General features: G+C 42.4%; 1 protein-coding gene across 1 annotated transcript in view; it reads left to right on the plus strand.

The window, feature by feature from the left end:
- LOC106608615 (adhesion G protein-coupled receptor A3) overlaps positions 1–16,139 on the plus strand; it is a 66,868-nt gene that overhangs the window by 16,220 nt on the left and 34,509 nt on the right. The gene's annotated exons all lie outside the window — the stretch shown is intronic.

The raw sequence follows: 16,139 nt of genomic DNA on the forward strand, positions 1-16,139 counted from the left end.
TCCAGGGTTAACTATTGTCGGACTATGGGATGCTCTTAGTAGGACAGTACTTCCGGAATGTGCCGGCTTCTTTTCAGTGAGTCTTAAACAAACCCCGTCACTCTTACCAGGTATACCATATTATAAACAGGATGGTTCAATCCCTGAGTGCTGATTGGCTGAAAGCCGTGGTATATTTAAGCAATAAAGCACACAGGCACTGTTGGGGCGAGTGACTCTGAACTTACGATGGCTAGCCCCAAGTCGTTATTTTTTTCTTGTGCGTTTTGTTATTTCGCTATTCGCCTCATGACCCCTGCATGCTTTTTTGGATACGAACTTTCTTTACCCAACCGTGGGACAGACTGTTTGTTCCCACACTCGGGACTCTGACTCTCTATTGGTTACACGGTCTTTTGGCCTCCCGTCCTATTCTAACCAGCTCTCGTCGGCTTTGTATTCATGTTACTGATGAAATTGCTGTACAATATGATCTTGTTGCCATCTGATGCACATTCAGATGTTATAAATCAGCACTGCAGAGCTCTCCCTGTCCTATGCCATGCCTTGATTTTATTACTGCTGATGATATCTGGAAATGTGCATGTTTACCCTGGCCCATCTACTGTTGCTAGCCCCAATTCTGACTTGGTATCTGCTTCACTGCTTTCTGCTCTTTTAAAAGCCTGGGTTTTCTGCATGTTAACACAAGAAGCTTATTACCTAAAAATTGATAAATTGAAAGTGTTGGTTCATAGCTCCAATCCAGATGTGTTGGTCATTACTGATACGTGGTTAAGGAAGAGTGTTTTGAATACTGATGTTAACCTTTCTGGTTATAACCTTTTTCGGCAAGACAGATCTTCCAAAGGTGGGAGAGTGGCACTTTACCAAAGATCACCTTCAGTGGTCGGTTGTCTCTACCAAGTCTGTCCCCAAACAATTTGATTTGCTGGCTTTAAGCATTAAACTTTTAAATAGCTCTTTGTTGACTGTTGCTGGGTGCTATCGTCCTCCATCAGCACCGGCCTGTACCCTACCTGCCCTAAGCTCTCTCCTGGCCCCTTACACTAAGTCTGAATTTGTCCAGCTAGGTGACCTAAACTGGGACATGCTTAAACCACCTGACCAAGTCCTAAAGCAATGGGAATCCCTAAATCTTTCTCAGATTATTACCAATCCGACAAGGTATGACTCCAAACACCCAGAAAAGGCTGCTCTTCTTGATGTTACCCATCCGGATTATTTGTGAGGATATCAGTCTGGTGTTTTCTGTAATGACCTTAGTGATCACTGTTTTAAAAACTTTAATGAGCAAGCCTTCCTTCATGAACTGGCCTCTGTAAAATGGTATAGAATCAGCTTGATCCCCACTGTTGAAGATGCTTGGGCCTTCTTTTTTGATATTTTCAGTGGTATTGTTAACAAACACGCCCCATAAAGAAAATGAGAATTAAAAACAGGTTCAGCCCCAGGTTCGACCGTGATTTTGCAGAGTTACTCCACCTCAAGAATTGCATTTGGCGAAAGGCTCGGCACACGCATACTCAAGCTGACTGGCTCTCGTTCAGGCAAATGAGAAATACGTAAGTGCACTCAGGCTATCCGGAAGGCCAAAGTTAGTTACTTTAAGGAGCAGTTCTCTCTCTTTGGGTCTAATCCCAAGAAGTTCTGGAAAACAGTTAAAGACCTGGAGAATAAACCCTCCTCCTCACAGCTGCCCATGTCCCTTAAAGTTGATGATGTGGTTGTTATTGACAAGAAGCACATGGCTGGGCTCTTTAATCACCACTTCATTAAGTCAGGATTCATATTTGACTCAGCCATGCCTCCTTGCCCGTCCAACATTTCCTCATCTCCTATCCCTTCTAATGCGACTATCCCCGATGCTTCTCCCTCTTTTCTCCCTGCCCCGCAACAAAGTTTCTCCCTGCAGGCAGTCACTGAGTCCGAGGTGTTAAAGGAGTTCCCGAAACTTGACCACAAAAAAACATCTAGGTCAGATTGTTTAGACCCTTTCTTCTTTAAGGTTGCTGCCCCTATCATCTCTGACCTTTTTAACATGTCTCTCCTTTCTGGGGAGGTTTCCATTGCTTGGAAAGCAGCCACGGTTTGTCCTATATTTAAAGGGGGAGATCAAGCTGATCCTAATTGTTATAGGCCTATTTCTATTTTGCCTGTTTATCAAAAGTGTTGGAAAAACTTGTCAATAATCAACTGACTAGCTTTATTGATGTCTATAGTATTCTCTCTGGTATGCAATCTGGTTTCCGCTCAGGTTATGGATGTGTCATTGCAACCTTAAAGTTCCTCAATGATGTCACCATTGCCCTTGATTCTAAGAAATGTGCTGCTATTTTTATTGACTTTGCCAAACTTTTGATACGGTTGACCATTCCATTCTTGTGGGCCGGCTAAGGAATATTGGTGTCTCTGAGGGGTCTTTGGCTTGGTTTGCTAACTACCTCTCTCAAAGAGTGCAGTGTATAACGTCCGAAAATCTGTTGTCACCAAGGCAGTACACCAAGGCTCAATCCTAGGCCCCACACTCTTCTCAATTTACATCAACAACAGCTCAGGCAGTAGGAAGCTCTCTCATCCATTTATATGCAGATTATACAGTCTTACACTCAGCTGGCCCCTCCCCAGATTTTGTGTTAAATGCTCTACAACAAAGCTTTCTTAGTGTCCAACAAGCTTTTTCTACCCTTAACCTTGTTCTGAACACCTCCAAAACAAGAAGAATGGTAAGAAGAATGAATGCCCCTCTCCCCACAGGTGTGATTTACTACCTCTGAGGGTTTAGAGCTTGAGGTAGTCACCTCATACAAGTACTTGGGAGTATGTCAGGACGGTACACTGTCCTTCTCTCAGCACATATCAAAGCTGCAGGCTAAAGTTAAATCTAGACTTGGTTTCCTCTATCATAATCGCTCAGCTTTCACCCCAGCTGCCAAACTAACCTTGATTCAGATGACCATGCAAGATTACAGAGAAAGAATTTATAGATCGGCAGGTAAGGGTACTTTCGAGCGGCTAGATGTTCTTTATCATTCTGCCACCAGATTTCTAACCAATGCTCCTTATAGGACACATCACTGCACTCTGTAAACTGGTCTTCTCTGTCTACCCGTCGCAAGACCCACTGGTTGATGCTTATTTATAAAACCCTCTTAGGCCTCACTCCCCCCTATCTGAGATATCTACTGCAGCCCTCATCCTCCACATACAACACCCGTTCTGCCAGTCACATTCTGTTAAAGATCCCGAAGAACACGCATCCCTGGGTGCCGAGGTCCCTCATCTTTTCAGTTCGCTGCAGCTAGCGACTGGAACGAACTGCAACAAACACAATAACTGGACAGTTTTAACTTAATCTCTTAAAGACTCAATCGTGGACACTCTTACTGACAGTTGTGGCTGCTTTGCGTGATGTATTGTTGTCTCTACCTTGCCCTTTGTGCTGTTGTCTGTGCCCAATAATGTTTGTACGATGTTTTGTCCTGCTACCATGTTGTGTTGCTACCATGTTGTTGTTGTTACCATGTTGTGTTGCTACCATGTTGTGTTGTCATGTGTGCTGCCTTGCTATGTTGTTGTCTTAAGTCTCTCTTTATGTAGTGTTGTCTCTTTTGTCGTGATGCGTGTTTTGTCCTATATTTATATTAAACATTTCTATTTTTAATCCCTGCCCCCGTCCCCGCAGGAGGCCTTTTGCCTTTTGGTAGGCCGTCATTGTAAATAAGAATTTGTTCTTAACTGACTTACCTAGTTAAAATAAAATAAATTCAAATAAAAATAACGCGTGAGGGGGTGTGGTGTATGGCCAAATGCGAAAATATTCACCCCCCTTGGGGCATTTTTCCTATTTTGCTGCCTTACAACCTGGAATTAAAATGGATTTTTGGGGGGTTTGTATCATTTGATTTACACAACATGCCTACCACTTTGAAGATGCCAAATATTTTTTCTTGTGACACAAACAAGAAATAAGACCAAAAAAACTGAAAACTTGAGCCTGTATAACTATTCACCCTTCAAAAGGCAATACTTTGTAGAGCCATCTTTTGCAGCAATTACAGCTGCAAGTCTCTTGGAGTATGTCTCTAAAAGCTTGGCACATCTAGCCACTGGGATTTTTGCCCATTCTTCAAGGCTAAACTTTTCCAGCTCCTTCAAGTTGGATGGGTTAGCTGGTGTACAGCAATATTTAAGTCATACCACAGATTCTCAATTGGATTGAGGTCTGGGCTTTACTAGGCCATTCCAAGACATTTAAATGTGTCCCCTTAAACCACTCAAGTGTTGCTTTAGCAGCATTCTCAGGGTCATTGTCCTGCTGGAAGGGGAACCTCAATCCCATGGCTTTTTTCTGGCCACTCTTCCGTAAAACCCAGCTCTGTGGAGTGTACGGCTTAAAGTGGTCCTATGGACAGATACTCTAACTGCTGTGGAGCTTTGCAGCTCCTTCAGGGTTATCTTTGGTCTCTGTTGCCTCTCTGATTAATGCCCTCCTTGCCTGGTCCGTGAGTTTTGGTGGGCGGCCCTCTCTTGGCAGGTTTGTGGTGCCATATTCTTTCCATTTTTTAATAACGGATTTAATGGTGCTCTGTGGGATGTTCAAAGTTTCATATATTTTTTTTATAACCCAACCCTGAACTGTACTTCTCCACAACTTTGTCCCTGACCTGTTTGGAGAGCTCCTTGGTCTTCATGGTGCCGCTTGCTTGGTGGTGCCCCTTGCGTAGTTGTGTTGCAGACTCTGGGGCTTTTCAGAACAGGTGTATGTATACTTTTTATTTATTTATTTTATTTCAACTTTATTTAACCAGGTAGGCAAGTTGAGAACAAGTTCTCATTTACAATTGCGACCTGGCCAAGATAAAGCAAAGCAGTTCGACAACATACAACACAACAACACAGAGTTACACATGGAGTAAAACAAATATACAGTCAATAATACAGTAGAAAAATAAGTCTATATACAATGTGAGCAAATGAGGTGAGATAAGGGAGGCAAAGGCAAAAAAAGTCCATGGTGGCAAAGTAAACACAATATAGCAAGTAAAACACTGGAATGGTAGATTTGTAGTAGAAGAAAGTGCAAAGTAGAAATAGAGATAATGGGGTGCAAAGGAGCAAAATAAAATAAATAAATACAGTAGGGGAAGAGGTAGTTGTTTGGGCTAAATTATAGATGGGCTATGTACAGGTGCAGTGATCTGTGAGCTGCTCTGACAGCTGGTGCTTAAAGCTAGTGAGGGAGATAAGTGTTTCCAGTTTCAGAGATTTTTGTAGTTCGTTCCAGTCATTGGCAGCAGAGAACTGGAAAGAGAGACGGCCAAAGGAGGAATTGGCTTTGGGGGTGACCAGAGAGATATATACTGAGATCATGTGATAAGTTATTTTTTTCACTTCACCAATTTGGACTATTTTGTGTATTTTCATTACATGAAATCCAAATAAAAATCTATTTAAATTACAGGTTGTAATGCAACAAAATAGGAAAAACGCCAAGGGGGATGAATACTTTTGCAAGGCACAGCACCACATCTAAGGGCTGTTCTTAGCACAATGCAACGTGGAGTGCCTAGATACAGCCCTTAGCCCTGGTATATTGGCCATATATCACAAACCCCCGAGGTGCCTTATTGCTGTAATAAACTGGTTACCAAAGTAATTACAGCAGTATAATTGTTTTGTCATATCCCTGTTATACGGTCTGATATACCACGGCTGTCAGCCAATCAGCATTCAGGGCTCGAACCACCCGGTTTAAAACCACGGGTAAGACAAAACATTTATTTGTACTGTTCTAATTATGTTTGTAACCAGTTTATAATAGCAATGTCACCTCTGGGGTTTGTGGTATATGACCAATATACCACCGCTAAGGGCTGTGTCCAGGCACTCCGCGTTGCGTCGTGTGATAAGAACAGCCCTTAGCCGTGGTATATTGGCAATATACCACACCCCCTCGTGGCCTTATTGCGTAAGTAAAGCTTGTGGATGTGCTATGTTAGACGCAAGTGCTTTATTTATTATAGACTTGGTCCTTGTTCTATATTGCAGCTATGATACAGAATCCAATCCGAGCTTGTTCCACACACCAGGAATTTCTTAGTGTTTCTTTTCAGAAGTCAGAAGAATATCTAGGGATTCTAATGGGAGTAAAAATGATTCCGTGAGCTATTCTTATACCTGCTAGTGAAGTAGAATTTAGCTTAGTTGAAAGTATACCTATTGCTTTGAGCTACAGTGAGAGTTAGGAGAGCAAAAGAAAGATGAGTCAGAAAGTAAGAGTGAAGGCTAGAGAGGAGCAATGCAGAGAGGGGAGAGTAGGCCTGCTCTACTTTCTCTGCCTCCCTGTCAATGGGCAGCAAAGACATTTATTGAGGCGGTGTGCTCTGTCAATATTGAGTGTGCTTCGGAACGATGGCGTGAGCCTGCCGAATTTCATCGTTCCTGCCACAGCGCAAAGCGTCTGTCTTTGGAGTTTGGAATCTCGCCGCCCGTGTTTCCCCCGAGATTCCGAGGAAGTGCTCTCGGCTCGTGTGTTGTGGACCTCTGGTGATTTATCGCTTTGGAATGGCTTCATGCAGATAAAATAACCGGACCATTAATAGCTTTTACCCAAGGCTACAGTAACAGATGACTGCATCGATGGGGAATTTTAAGGGCATATTTTCCATCCAATCTTTCCAGGTCTTGTTAAAAGGGTCAGGAATCTGCCCGTGGGAGGTACTTGAAACCTTTTTTGGCTGCAGTCAGTCATCTGGTATTGGTTCGGAAACCATAGCCAAGCGGTTGAAGGTTGGGTAGAACTAACGGGTCCCCTAATGTTGGGTCACAGTGATTTAAAGTTTGAGAGTTTTACCTAGAATGTACCTAGAGTTTTACCTAGGCATAGATCTGCTTCAGAATATCACTGCACTGCAATGAGTGCACGTCATACTCCGTGGTTCTTTGAGTTATGCTTGGACTAGCCACATGCCTGATCTCACCTGACTCCCTTTCCATATTAATAAGACATCCGCTTCCAAATTGTTTATGGGTTTGGGGGAGAGCTTCCCTCCTGGTTTTTATAAGTGGGTCAGATGCTAGAATTTCAGAGTGGAAGGCCGTAAGATAAACCGGGGGCTTTTTCTGACGCTAAGTGTAAGAGTCTTTGATCCTCCAACGCCGAGGAAGTCTTTTAGTGCTCTTTACTTCGTCTTAATGCATAGTATACGGCCAGTCGCTGTGGCTGGCGAGTTCATTCTCTGTGTGAAAGAACCGTGTAGCCAGTGGCACATTTACCTTAGAAAGCAGCTCCCATTGTGCTCACCCCCCCCCCCCACCCATCCAGTGAAGCTCTTTGCTTTGTCATTCTAATGAAGCCAAGCCAAGGCTAGAGGTGTCGGCAGAGGGATTCACACACAATGCCAGCCCGGCCTCATGCTGAAGCATCCCCGCTTTTCTGCCTTCCAGCTCCCTCCCTCTTCATCCCCTCTCCCTCCTTCCCTCTCTTCTCCGACTACAAAAAATAATTCCGTGCCCTGGTCTGTTTGTATGCAGTGATGCGCTTGGTCGCCCCCCCCGCCCGCCCACCTTACTCCGCACCCTCCCTCCTTTCTCAGACCACAGCCTTCAAAAAGGGGGTTTCTCCTCTGCTTCGGTCTGTCTGTGTGCATTGGTGCGTTTTGGGATTTCAGCTGGTTGTGTGGCAGGCAGGGGGGGGAACTGATTAGCCCTCTTCAGCCATGGCCGTGAAATTGCAGGGTACTGTGGCAACAACAGTGTTTTGTGAGGGCCAAAGGTTCCCTGGCATGAGATGAGGTCCACTGAGTCCGCATGATCACCATATGAACCCAAGCTAGTTGCTGTCGCACAGTAATTCTCTCCCAAAGCTGACACGGAGTCAAGACAGAGGGAATGGTTATTATTACAAATGAAGCAGGGATAATCCCTTGTTATTTGGAAGGACTGGAGAGGTTTTGAGTTTCAAAAGGAACCATTACTATGGACAATGACAGTATATGAGGAATGCTAGTCTTTTATGCATGTAAGAAACCTGTGAAGATTGTGTAACTGTAGGTTATCAACATTGCATAAGATAACAAGTTTCAAGTTGTATTAGTCTTATGTACGGGATATGCATGGTATACGTCGTCCCATGTTGACTCCAATGCTTCCCACAGTTGTGTCAAGTTGGCTGGTAGTGGATCTCTACTCCAAATAGCTTGTTCCATCTCATCCCACAGATGCTCAATTGTATTGAGATCTGGTGACTGGGCAGGCAACTGCAGTAAGATTTATTCACTGTCATGTTCGTGGAACCATACCTGGCCAATCTTAGCCATGTGGCATGGTGTGCTATCCTGCTGAAAAAAATCTATTTGCAGATGGATAAACTGCTGTCATGAAGAGATGCACCTGATTGACAATGTTCAGATATCCTGTGGCATTCAAACGTTGCGCCACTTTTATCAAGGGGCCCAATGTGTGAGAACCCACCCCACACCATCACACCACCACCATCTGTCTGCAATGTTGACACGCGGCGTGATGGATGCATGTGGTTTTCTCCGTACCCTAGTCCTCCCATCAGCGTGAAACAGCAGGAACCAGGATTCAACAGACCAGGAAATGTTTTTCACATTCTTCAGTGTTTCCGGTGTTTTCGTTCCTTAGTCTGCTGCAAATGCAGTTTCTTGTTTTTTTGCTGAAAGATGTGGAACTCTGTAAGGTCGTCGGCTGCCATACCCCATTCATGTCAAGCTACAATGAGTTGTGCATTATTTTTGGGGTCTTTGGGCACCAAAGTTGTACTGGAGTGTCAGTTGACTAACTGTTGCTCTGCACAATTCGTGTCAGCCTCCTTTATCTTCTATCAATCAATTACCTGTTTTCGACCACTGGCCTGCCATTGGCTGGATGTCCTTTGGGATTTGGACCATTCTTGATACACACGGGAAAATGTTGAGTGTGAAAAACCCAGAAGAGTTGCAGTTCAACACCTGGCACCTACTACCATATGTTCAAAGGCGCTTACATCTTTTGTCTTGCCAATCCACCCCTGAATGGCACACATACACAATCCTTGTCTCAGTTGTCTTGAGGCTTAAAAATATTTCTTTAACCTGTCTCCTCCCATTCATCTACACCAGTGGGTCCCAAACGTTTTATAGTTCCGTACCCCTTCAAACATTCAACCTCCAGCTGCCTACCTCCTCTAGCACCAGGATCAGCACGCACTCAAATGTAGTTTTTTGCCATCATTGTAAGCCTGCCACACACACACACACTATACGATACATTTATTAAACATAAGAATGAGTGTGAGTTTTTGTCACAACCCGGTTCCTGGGAAGTGACAAAGAGCTCATATACGACCAGGGCACAAATAATAATCAATAATTTTGCTCTTTATTTAGCCATCTTACATATAAAACCTTATTTGTTCATTAAAAATTGTGAATAACTCACCACAGGTTAATGAGAAGGGTGTGCTTGAAAGGATGCACATAACTCTGCAATGTTGGGTTGTATTGGAGAGAGTCTCAGTCTTAAATCATTTACCACACACAGTCTGTGCCTGTATTTAGTTTTCATGCTTGTGAGGGCCGAGAATCCACTCTCACATAGGTATGTGGTTGCAAAGGGCATCAGTGTCTTAACAGCGCGATTTGCCAAGGCAGGATACTCTGAGCGCAGCCAAATCCAGAAATCTGGCAGTGGCTTCTGATTTTAAATTCAATTTTCACAGAACCGCTTGTTGCAATTTCGATGAGGCTCTCTTGTTCAGATATCATTAAGTGGACTGGAGGCAGGGCATGAAAAGAATAACGAATCCAGTTGTTTGTGTCATCCATTTCGGGAAAGTACCTGCGTAATTGCGCACCCATCTCACTCAGGTGCTTTGCTATATCACATTTGACATTGTCTGTAAGCTTGAGTTCATTTACACACAGAAATCATACAATGATGGAAAGACCTGTGTGTTGTCCTTGTTAATGCAGACAGAAAAGAGCTCCAACATCTTAATCATAGCCTCAATTTTGTCCCGCACATTGAATATAGTTGCAGAGAGTCCCTGTAATCCCAAATTCAGATTATTCAGGCGAGAAAAAACATCACTCAGATAGGCCAGTCGTGTGAGAAACTCGTCATCATGCAAGCGGTCAGACAAGTGATAATTATTTTCAGTAAAGAAAACTTTAAGCTCATCTCTCAAAGCGTTACATGGTCGCTGCCCATATCATTGCATAATGCAGAAAATACACGAGAGTTCAGGGGCCTTGCTTTAACAAAGTTAACCATTTTCACTGTAGTGTCCAAAACGTCTTTCAAGCTGTCAGGCATTCCTTTGGCAGCAAGAGCCTCATGGTGGATGCTGCAGTGTACCAAAGTGGCGTCGGGAGCAACTGCTTGCATGCGTGTTACCACTCCACTATGTCTCCCTGTCATGGCTTTTGCGCCATCAGTACAGATACCAACACATCTTGACCACCAAAGTCCATTTGATGTCACAAAGCTGTCCAGTACTTTAAGAAACATCCTCTCATGTTGTCCTTGTTTCCAGTGGTTTGCAGAAGAGGATATCTTCCTTAATTGACCTCCCATAAACGTAACGGACATATACCAGAAGCTGTGCCAGGCCCGCCACATCTGACTCATCCAGCTGTAACGCATATAATTCACTGGCTTGTATGTGAAGTAGTAATTGTTTCAAAACATCTCCTGCCATGTCACTGATGTGTCGTGAAACAGTGTTGTTTGATGAAGATATTGTCTGGTTAGTTGTTTTGGCCTTTTCCTCCAGCATTGTCCCAGCCATATCCGCGGCAGCAGGAAGTATTAAGTCCTCCACAATAGTATGGCGCTTGCCTGTCCTAGCCACTCGGTAGCTCACCATATAAGATGCTTCTAGCCTGTTCTTATTAGTGGTATCTGTTGCTACTCAAGTTGTCTTTATTCTCACTCAAACTCCCGTGGCTTAGTTTTTCGAATTGTCATGTTTCGTTTCTAAATGTCTGCGCAAGAGTGAAGGTTTCCCACGAGAGAGTAACAGTTAATGTGATTGGATGTTAATTATTTGACTAGGTTACCTGTATTTGACATTGTGTTGTTATTTCGCTGAACACTAGATGGTTTAATTACATTTTTGGCAGTGAAACGAGCCTACTCAGTCGAGGAAAAAAACCTCACACAAATGTATAGCCCCGCTGGAAAATATAAATGTACTGTTTGGAAATGTGAAGAACATTTTGAATTTTTTTAAATAAAATAAATATTTGCTGTTCCCCCGACGGCGGGATACGCACAACAGCGTACCCCGACGGCGGGTTACGTCAATTACTCCAGTTTGGGAATACCTTATCTACACTGATTGAAGTGGATTTAACAGGTGACATCAATAATGGATCATAGCGTTCACCTGGTCAGTCTGTCATGGAAAGAGCAGGTTTTCTTAATGTTTTGCACGCTGTGTGTATGTCTGTGTGGGTGTGTGCTAAGGTGTGGAGAATCAGAGCAGGTGGTCAGTCCAGTTCAAGTGTTCAGCAGTCTGATGGCTTGTAGATACCAACTGGCTCAGAGAGCGTTTCTATCAGACCTTATGCTCCGATCTGGTCTGCCCAACGGTAAGCTAGAGAAAAACCTGTGGATGGGGTGCGTGGGGACTTTGATGGTGCTGCGTGCCTTTCACGGGCACCGTTTTTAGTTGATGTCCTGGATGGGTGAGAGCACGGTTCCAGTGATACACTGGCCTGTCTTCGCCACCCGCTGAAAGACCTTGTGGTCGTGGATGGAGCAATTCCCGTACCAGGCCATGATGCAACCGGTCAGGACGCTCTCTATAGTGCAGTGGCAGTATTTGGACAGGACCTGGGGCCGCAGGCAGAATTTCTTAGGAAGTAGAGATGCTGTTGCGCCCTCTTAACAAGGGGTGGTGTTAGTCCACAACAAGTCCTCGACGTGGATGCCGAGGAACTTACAACTCGTGACTCTCTCTACTTAGGGCTGTTGCGGTGACTATTAGCGCCACACCAGCAGTCATGAGTCATGACTGCAGTACAATTTCAAGTGACTGAGTCATTGTAATCTCCTTTTATGCACTCAGGACATGCTTTGGTAGTACCCAATTTGCTAATGGCCTGGTACTCAGTGCTCTATTGTCCATCTAACCACTCTGACATCAATGCAAATACAATAGAAAATCACATCAAACACTTATCAAAACAATAGGCCTATAATACTTTCAAAACTCACCTCACTGTGATGATCAATTTGAAGAAAAGTTCAACAGCAGGTTGAAACAGTGTAAAACATGGTCGTTGTGGATGTTGTTTCAAAGCCTAATACAACTAAATGGACAGCGCTTTCTAAGGTGATAATTCATTCATAACTCCCATACACATATTACAGTGTATGCATAAAAAATAACTGAATGAAAATAATGATTGTGCCTCTCTACAATACATAGCCTACCACATATTACACATGGCAGAAAAACATGAAACAAAACTGATTTAAGATGTCTATGGTACATAATTGGACTATCCTATACTCCAAAATTTAACAAATTCTAGTAATCGCCTTTGAGGGTGGACTGTATTATTATGCATGTTGGATGGACTGATTACCTTATGCTACGCTCCAAAATGTCTATCCATGAGTCGGAGAACATATAGCCCCTAGGTTATGTTGTTGGTTCATTGATTGTACAGGGCTGCTTACAGTTAGCCTACAATTAGTGAATTTGATTTTGAATACCCTTGTGATAGGGATTTTTAAAACTATTTTCATAATTAATAGGGTGACACATTACCTTCAGCTATACAGAATATCTCATTAACATTAGAGGTCGACCGATTATGATTTTTCAACGCCGATACCGATTATTGGAGGGCCAAAAAAAGCCGATGCCGATTTTATATATATATATTTTTTTTAAATAAATTACAATTACAACAATACTGAATGAACAATGAACACTTTAACTTAATATAATACATAAATAAAATCCATTTAGTCTCAAATTAATAATGAAACGTTACATTTGGTTTAAATAATGCTAAACACAGTGTTGGAGAAGAAAGTACAAGTGCGATATGTGCCATGTAAAAAAGCTAAAGTTTAAGTTCCTTGCTCAGAACATGAGAACATATGAAAGCTGGTGGTTCCTTTTAACATGAGCGTTAATATTCCCAGTTAAGAAGTTTTAGGTTGAGGTTATTATAGGACTATTTCTTTCTATACCTTTGTATTTCATAGACCTTTGACTATTGGATGTTCTTTAGGCATTTTAGTATTTCCAGCCTAATCTCAGGAGTTGATAGGCTTGAAGTAATAAACAGCTCTGTGCTTCAAGCATTGCTAAGAGCTGTTGGCAAATGCAGGACTGAATGCTTACGAGCCTGCTGCTGCCTACCACCGCTCAGTCAGACTGCTCTATCAAATCATAAACTCAATTATAGTGTAATAAACACACAGAAATACGAGCCTTAGGTCATTAATATGGTCAAATCCGGAAACTATAATTTCGAAAACAAAACGTTTATTCTTTCAGTGAAATATGGAACCGTTCCGTATTTTATCGAATGGGTGGCATCCCTAAGTCTAAATATTGCTGTTACATTGCACAACCTTCAATGTTATGTCATAATTATGTAAAATTCTGGCAAATGAATTACGGTCTTTGTTAGGAAGAAATGGTCTTCACACAGTTCACAACGAGCCAGGCGACCCAAACTGCTGCATATACCCTGACTCTGCTTACACTGAACGCAAGAGAAGTGACACAATTTCAGGCACCGCATTGATTATATACAACGTAGAACAAGCTAGTTAAACTAGTAATATCATCAATTATGTGTAGTTAACTAGTGATTATGTTAAGATTGATTGTTTTTTTTACAAGGTTTAACGCTAGCTAGCAACTTACCATGGCTCCTTGCTGCCTGCACTCACGTAACAGGTAGTCAGCCTGCCACGCAGTCTCCTCGTGGATTGCAATATAATCGGCCGTAATTGGCGTCCAAAAATGCAGATTACCGATTGTTATGAAATCTTGAATTCGGCCCTAATTAATCGGCCATTCCGATTAATCGGTCAACCTCTAATCAACATGCATGTCCTCCTCCTCTCTCCTTTATTCCTTTCTTGAGCGAGCAGACAGGCTGTCAACCGTTTAGTGAAATATGTTTCATTGTGATGTTCCCAAACAGATTTAATTTGGAACAGAGCGCAAGCTTTTTATGCTACTTTCTCAAATCATCAATAGTCCCCCCATGCAGCCCATATATGTTTTCTAATAAGGTTTCTATCATTCACAACTAAAGTTGCCCAATAATGTTTAATCTAGCATTTAGGACCTGTTTCAATTGACAATGTTTTCGCTCAACATAGCCACTTCATAGGCAAACTCTCTCTGTAATGGGAAAAATATCCATTCCATTTCATTCAGCTAAGCTCAAGTATATTCTTCTTACTATAAAATTATATCAAATAATGGCATATCTTATCAGCTAACTGGGGCGGCAGGTAGCCTAGTGGTTGGAGCGTTGTACCAGTAACCGAAAGGTTGCTAGATCGAATCCCTGAGCTGACAAGGTAAAAATCTGTTGTTCTGCCCCTGAACAAGGCAGTTAACCCACTGTTCCTAGGCCATCATTGTAAATAAGAATTTGTTCTTAACTGACTTGCCTAGTTAAATAAAGGTTAAATTAAAAAAATGAACAAGTCTATGGCATGATGCATAGCCTGATAACATACAGTAGGCCAACTCATATTCTGTTCTGAAATATATTTTTTTCATCTCGTTATGTTTTAGACCTGACTAAAATAAATAATAGATTCATTGTGATGGTTTATGTTCAATTATTTTATTAGACAGTTTTTAATGTGGATGTTCCAAAGGGGCTCATCAGCGGCTTGTATGTGTGGAGTCCTGGAGATGCTAAACCTGTTTATGTTAATTAACGGTCAATTACCGTGAGACCAGCAATCTTTTGCATAACAATAACCGGCTGACATAATGTTATGGCCGCAACAGCCCCATCTCTACTGCAGTCCCGCTGATGTGGATTGGGGCATGTCCCGTCCTCTGCTTCCTGAAGTCAATAATCAACTCTCATGGTCACCCTCCTATACAGTAATATGAACCCAAGCCCTGTCGCACAGTAATTCTCTCCCAAAGCTGACACGGAGTCAAGACAGAGGGAATGGTTATTATTATAAATGAAGCAGAGATAATCCCTTGTTATTTGGAAGGACTGGAGAGGTTTTGAGTTTCAAAAGGAACCATTGCTATGGACAATGACAGTATATGAGGAATGCTAGTCTTTTATGCATGTAAGAAACCTGTGAAGATTGTGTAACTGTAGGTTATCAACATTGCATAAGATAAAGATACACTCAAGTTAAACAAGTATAAAAAAAAGTATGGGGTGGGAGATTTCTGTTTTTTCCTCACTTAACTGGACTCAGGTGGAGTGAGAACTCTCGACGTTGAGAATGAATGTGATCTTGTGTACTGTTTTGTTTCAGCAGACAGCCTTTTTTAACATCAGCAATTTCTCGTGATCGTAACATCAATTTTCACCTTGAAAAGAAACTTTGTGGCAGATTTGGTAGAGTATACTTGTTAGAAACCTGCCAAAGAAACAATCTGGCTTTAATATTACTTGTGGCAGATGAAAATTGAAGAGACTTAATATTTTCCTACCATCCAAATGACAAGCTTATGTTTGTCAGTAGCTGCTGTGCTCTTATATTGAACAGTGCATTTGGCTGTGATTCTACATCTTTCCAAAATGGCTGCAGAGGCTTCTACAGAATCTCAGGTTCGATCTAGTCAGAGCACAAGGATAATTCCGGAATCCCCTAAAGTACTCTGAGGTAAATTAATTCAGATTCCATTATCCAGTAATTTCCATTTTAGCATGGCAAGCAGATCTAGCGTGTTCTTGCAAAGGGAGTTTGAAATGTGCCAGGTAGTTTGTGGTTGGCAGTTTTGGTACCTGAGGGCGAGTTGGGATAGGTTGCACGCGGTCTACCTCCACCGCTACCTGACTCGCCCCACAAGTTATTCTGCTTCTCTATAAAGGAAATGTAAAATGGTTTAATATTCTGCACTTTTACTGATAATTCTGCCAGTGGAGTGCAGTGACAAAGGT

This window comes from Salmo salar, chromosome 07 (assembly GCF_965601325.2).
Source record: "Salmo salar chromosome 07, fSalSal1, whole genome shotgun sequence".
Lineage (NCBI taxonomy): Eukaryota > Metazoa > Chordata > Actinopteri > Salmoniformes > Salmonidae > Salmo > Salmo salar.